This window comes from Chenopodium album, chromosome 11 (genome assembly GCF_948465745.1).
Source record: "Chenopodium album chromosome 11, dcCheAlbu1.1, whole genome shotgun sequence".
Classification (NCBI taxonomy): Eukaryota; Viridiplantae; Streptophyta; class Magnoliopsida; order Caryophyllales; family Amaranthaceae; genus Chenopodium; species Chenopodium album.
In genome coordinates, this window is record NC_137844.1 from 35,350,313 (window position 1) to 35,357,241 (window position 6,929).

Sequence of the window (6,929 nt, forward strand, 5' to 3'; positions counted from 1 at the left end):
GCAATGCTGAAGCTGAAGCCCTTCTATTTGGAATCAAATTCGCTTTTGACGTTGGACTCCGTCGTTTTGTGATATCCTTAGATTGCTTGCACTTGATCAACCTCTTACAGCTAAAATCCAAAGAAAGGACCCCTGCCCAAGTGATTGTTGATGATATTCTATCTATTTCTAGCTTATGTAATGTTAGTAGTTTCACGTTTCAGCCTAGAAATTGTAATAAGGTGGCCCATTCCATTGCTAAACTCTCTTTGTCTTTGTTAGAGGAGTAAATATGGATGGAAGAATGTCCACCCCCTGCTTTACCCTTTGTCATTTCCGACAAAGTAGATCTTGATATATGAATGAATGTTTGCAGGTTTTGTCAAAAAATTAAAGTATTGAAGGTTTTAACTGGAGATTGTGAAAATTTAGACAATAACAAATTTACTACTCTTCTTTTAAGTTTTTTTTTCTTGTGACTACTGACCCCTTTATTATATAATCTTTTAAAAGCAATTAGTTTATTTTTTAATGATAAAAAAAACCTAAAAGCAATTAGTTAAATGAAGTCCAACATGACTTAAAAAAAGAGATAGTTTAAAGAACAGTGACATACAAATAATACATGCGATTATCTGAGTAAATGATAGGAAAAATAATAATCTCCAAAAAAAATTACTCCACCTTCTAAAAGTTAACAATATTACTAAAAATATAAAGTAACTATAATCCTTTATTATCTCTTTATGATCTTCAATACTTAAAATACACAAAATATAAGATAATACCTTAACAACCCATTCATATACTTATCATAAGCAAAACACCAAATCTTTTTTCTTTTTAGAGCTAAAAAATGTGAATAATTATGAAAGTTTAAGCCATAGAACTATTACTTGTATGGTTTCAAAAAAAAAAATATTACTTGTATTTACCTTGTAAGTTGTGGAATGCACTGGAATACTTTCAAATTAATTAGTTGAAACCTCCGTGATTTTATGGAACTTATAATAATATATGTTATTATGATTATGCAATTATTTTTATATTGATGTTTTTATACAAATTATTTTAATACAATTTAAGAAAAAATTTATGTATGTATTTCATCATGAGAAATATACTCCAATAATCAGAAAATTATTTTTATTCTACTATCATTTTACTTGAACTAAATACTCTTGTATTTTTCTCTAAACCCACTAATTTGAGGCCAAGTTTTAACCCTAGTTTTACCAAGACTAGGAAACTAAGCCCACTTTTCACTTTAAAACCTCAAACTCTATTCTCCCAGATTACATACTAACACTACTCCTTTTACCCTCTCCAATTCACGCACAACCCAAAAAAAAAAAAAAGTTCCCTGCTCCGCCACCACGACCACCGCTGCACCTTCTGTCTGAAACCACCACCGCCTGGCCATCACACCTGCTGCCCAGCCGTGGGGTGTTGTACCTTCTTCCCTCTCTCTTTCCTTCTTTCTTTCTCTTAGATACATATATTATTTCAAGTTTTGATTTTTATATAATCTTGAATTTAACTGTTGCTATTATGATTTTGATTGTGTTTATATAATGTAAAAGACTACAAATTATGATTTTTATGATGTTTAAAATTTTGAATTAATTCTCATATTTGCTTAAGTAAGAAAATTGTGTTTAAATCTTGATTTTTCATGATATTTAACTATATGTGAGTCAAGTTATTTAACTATATTATGCTTAAAATATGTGAGTCAAGTTATTTAACTATATTATGTTTACATAATGTTAATACTTAGTTTTTGGTGAATAAAATCAACTTTTAGATTATAAAAGTATAGATTTTTTGGTTTAAACTATTCTAAATCATATTTTTAGAGTTCAATTTACACTACTTAGCTTTCTAATTTTATTATGTTAATGGGTTGTTAAAGTATCAAGTATCAAGTTTAAAAGTTAATTATGTTTTCAGATTTTATATAATCTGAATTATATTGTTTTAGTATCAAATATATATATATATATATATATATATATATATATATATATATATATATATATATATATATATATATATATATTCTCTGTTTCTACATATTTTGTTAAGCGTTTGATATTTCAAGCGTGGATTTCCAGAAGATAACAAACTAAATTTTCAGATTTTGTTAGTAGCTTAAGTATGCTGTAATTTCATGTATAAAGGTATATTTTTAGGTTTGAAGAAAACTTAAAGAACTATACATAAGCTTTTGATTTTAATTAAAGGGTAGGTTTAAATTAAAGGTGTTGTTTGATTGGATTTTAAAGGTCTTAAGGTAAGTTAGTATTGCTGTAAATTTGATTGCTTGGGTACTGATTGAGATTTTGTTGTTTGGTTTAGGAGAGGAGTTCATTGAGGGTGATTTTTGGTTGGTAACGTGGTTTACTAATTTGTTTACTCAAAGGACGTACAAGGATACGACAAACCTTGACTTTAAGAGCATGTTTAAGGATTTGATAAAACTTAGCATCATGTTGAGGAACTTGTGATTGATTGAAATGTTGGGTTTCGTGATGTCCGACACCACGCAGAACAAAACCCTTCCAAAATCCGCACACAAATTATAGTAACTAAACAAGCATATTAACTATTAATCACATAATTAATTAACTAACCAAGAAAGAGAAAAAGGAAAGACGATTATACCTTTGACGCGTGCTTCTCTCTTTCCGAGCTCTTATTTGAAAGCGTTAAAGCTCCGTAAACGCCCAAGCCTCTAATGGCTCTCACCCTCGAGACCCGACCCAAACGTCTTCTACCCCGAAGCTTAGTCGAGGCTAGACCAAGAAAGAGTAGAGTATTACGAAATTAAAGGTTTTCTCACCTATAGGGAGATGCCTTATTGAGTTCAACTCAAGTGAATAATCCAAAGTTGGTATTTATAGGCAAAGGCTCTAAAAAACTTCAATCATCTTTCCATGTGGGAGAAATGACATAGTGAGGAAAGTAAGGAATTAATTTAATTCTAAATTAAATTAAATGGCAAGATAAATAACCAAACAACACTTGGTACACTCATAGGAATGGTTAGGTGAGGACCACATGGTCTCCTTAATCCCCAAGTAAAACCTCCACTAATTGGCTCCCATAAATAAGTGGCCAACTGGCAGCCCGCCTTGGACACCAAGGCAGCCATGCTGACGCTTGGCCCCTGGGCTGGGCTTGCCCAGCTATGCCCTGCTGCACCAACAAGTCGCGCATTCGTGTGGGCTGCTTGCTGCTGCTGTTGCTACGCACCAAGCTTGGTGCTTGCAGCATGTGCTTGGTGCGCAAGCTACTGGGCATTGATGTCATGCCCGTACAGCGTAGCGACCATGTGCGAGGCCCAGCATGCGTGGCTAGCTATATTGGCCTTGCGATACGCAAGGCATGCTCGACCATGCTAAGCATGCTGAGCTTGTGGCCAAGCCTTGCCTTGTGGCATTGTCTATGGCTAGCTATATTGCCCTAGCCATCGGATTTCTCGGGGAATTTCGAGGTTAGGGCTATATTCGTAACGTTTTGTTTGCTTGATTTTTTCGTCTCGTTGATTCCTGAATTCGACTCGACTTACGAAGCTCGGTTTCGACTCTCTAAGCTCGGAATCCGACGTCTTTGTCCATAATACTCTAATGACTCATTTAATCCTTTCGGATTAATTCGTTGTTTTGGATCGGTTACTCGATTGGGTGTGACCCGAATGCTTCAGTCAAGATTAAGCTATAATATTAATTATTCATTTATATTACTGATCGGAAGTGGCCTCCATCTAGGCATTTCGATCACTTAACGTCACTGAATAATTAGCTTTCTAATAATTCCGAACCCTATATCAGAATAATACACTTGCTCAAAGGACACCATTCCTTTTAATAAATTTTTTGGTAACAAATCTCTTTGGCGATTATTCTTGATTGTGTGTGACATGTGGAAATTTATATATATTGATTTATCTTGTAAGTATTTTATATGCATTAACTTGCGAAATTAACTTGGAAGAAAAGTTAAATGAATATGTGGATTGGTTTATTTTTATTACTTGTTCATGATAATTGAAATGGAATGATTAAAGGAGTGTTGAACTCTTATAAGACGAGGTTGAGTAAATTGAGGTGCCTTATGAACTTAAGGTGTTTATACACAAAGGTAGTTTAAAGGATCCAACATTAAATGTTGTTTGTCACAAATAATTCAAGAATAATTGAATTGGGAATTTTAATTGCTTGAGTGATTAATGTTTGATTGGTTGTGTTGTTTTGTATTTGAGTCGTCACCAAGTTAAACATGTAACTCACATAAAGTGCAAGATGGATGAGAAATAAAACTCTAGATTTGTGCATATCTAGAGTGTTGACTACTAGGGTTGGGTTCACGGGGTCTTAGTCGTGCACTTTTTAGAGGCTGTCTGATCTTTGAGTCTCTGCTTGTTTTTAAATACTTTTAAAAATTTTAAGGAGTTTGAAGAGGTCTCAAACTAGCTATGGCCACGTAGTTGCACATGTCTGCCATTGAATGTTTATTGATGTTTCCAAAAGGAGGCATGGAGTTTTTATTTAATTGATGTTCCTAATTGGAGCATGGGGAGACAATCTTGTCTATTGCTTAATCCAATGAATAAAATAAAATGAAATAATTAGGATTTGCTTGAGAAGTCTTAAAGTTGAATCATGCGATTGAGTAAATGATAAAATTTAATGTCTGTTGTTTGAAAATTAGTACCATGCTAGGAATTTTATTGTGATACTTCGTAGATTGTATGTATTCTGCATTGCTGATTGTGTGCGTTTGTGTGTGTTTTCTTGGTCATGGCCTTCGTCTTTCATTGATCCTGCAATGATCCAATTTTTACACTTGTAATATTATTGGGGAGCAGATTAATTACAAGTATTTGCATAATTTGGACTTGTATCAAGGTGGTGGGAAATTGAATGTAGATTTGGTTACTACTCGTAGTTTATTTCTTTGCGTGAATATTAAACTTTCTTAAACTTTGATTTAATTTATTTACTACTTCGATATCTGGGTATTGAATAAGGACCTTGATGGTTCCAACTTGTAATAAGACTTAATTTGGTTTTGCTTATTGGTTTTGAAACTTTATTTTAATCGAGTTAGTTTTCCGTTTTCAAATTATGATTTTGCCTTAAAATTTGAACACGTGGAGGTAGCACGTCAATAATTCTCTTACATTTTATTAAAGGTATTTACAGGTTGAAAGTTAGAATTATTGGGGTGTTACAAAATGATATCAGAGCTTAGGTTAGATTTAATTACCACTAAAGCCATTTTAAAGTTTTTAGGCACCTAACGTTTTATGTCTTATGACTTAAATCACTTGATTTAAAGTTAAACTTTAATTTTTGAAAATTATTATTATTTTTAAATAAATTAATTTGGCACTTTAAAATAAAAAGTGTGGATTTATATAAATTATTTTGTTCTTTAATTATTTTTGAAATAAAATTAATCTGAGTAATTATATTATTCTTGAACTTGAGTATTTATTTTATTTTATGTGTGAGTTTTGTGTAGTCTTAGGAAGGGCGATGATTTTTTTTCTATGTGCACTGTATTTAATTCTTTGGTATTATTTATTTTTGAATGGAGTGATTATGCAAGTTATTTGATTTTTTTAAAGACATGCAAGATATTCGATTGTATATATATATATATATATATATATATATATATATATATGTATATATATATATATATATATATTGGTTCAAACTTGAGTGTGATCACTTAGTATCATGTTTTAGGATTAAAGCATGTAATGATGGATTATGCAATGTGATAGGTTTAAATGATCATTATGTATGTGTAGCATATATTTATGTGACTATTAATATGCGTTTATTGAATGATGTTATTTATTTAATGCTTAGCTTTTTAGGGGGGGATATTTCTTTCTTTTGTTTGACTTTCCTCCAAACCTTGCACCTAAGGAACATTTATTTTTGAGAAACCTTATGAATATATTGCGGGATATACTTGGGGAATTGATGAAACATGTGGTGATAATGAAATACTGAATTGATATTTGGTTTATGACACTTTTGTATTTGGAAGAGTTATGTACATGAAATAAGTGTTTAGTGAAAAGTTTTACTTGGAAATTTTTAAGAATAAGCTTATGAAGGAATTAAGTAAGTTTCATTGGTAAATTAGAAGAGAACTTGGTGAGCTAGTTAATAAGTATTAAAGTGTGAGTAAGTGAGTTAAACTACGAGTGTTCCATAAATGACAGAGAGATGATTGAGATGAGAACTATCCTAAGAAATTATAATGAAATGCTTGGTGATAATTTGATGTCATCCCATGCGGAGTCTAACTGGAGTCAATTTAATTATATTGACATTATGAAGTGGCTACGTCTACAATTTTCTTTCAGATTAATTAGAGCATGCGATGTTCTATTTTGAAGCGTTTGTACATCGAGCTGTAATAAGTCTAATACCTCTTTCTTTTCAATATTAACTAGTGTGTGGCACGGGCGATGCTCCGGGTAATTTTTGTTTTTCAACACATGTAATTGAATAGATAAGTTCATTCATTATTATTTATTTATTAATTATTTGTTTATAATTTATAATAGTTTCTCATTAAACGTTTGAATAAATTATTTAGTATTTTTTGACTTTTACCACAAAAAGAAATCAAAAAATTGTTTTTTACCACCAAAACTTCTAAAACTTTTATTTTATCACCAAATAAAAAATTAAAAAATTGTATTTTTCCACTTGTCGTCAAAAATCTAACGGAATTTTTTAAATTCTTCTATTTTCGTGTCAAACACATGGTGTATAGGGGTTTTGGGGGGCATTTTAGCCCAAAGAGTCCAATTTGAGGTCAAAATTGACAAAACATGATCGAAAATGCCTCATTTTGCACGTTTAAAAATACCTCAATTTGCGTAAAATACGAAAACGAGGTATTTTCGTTCATTT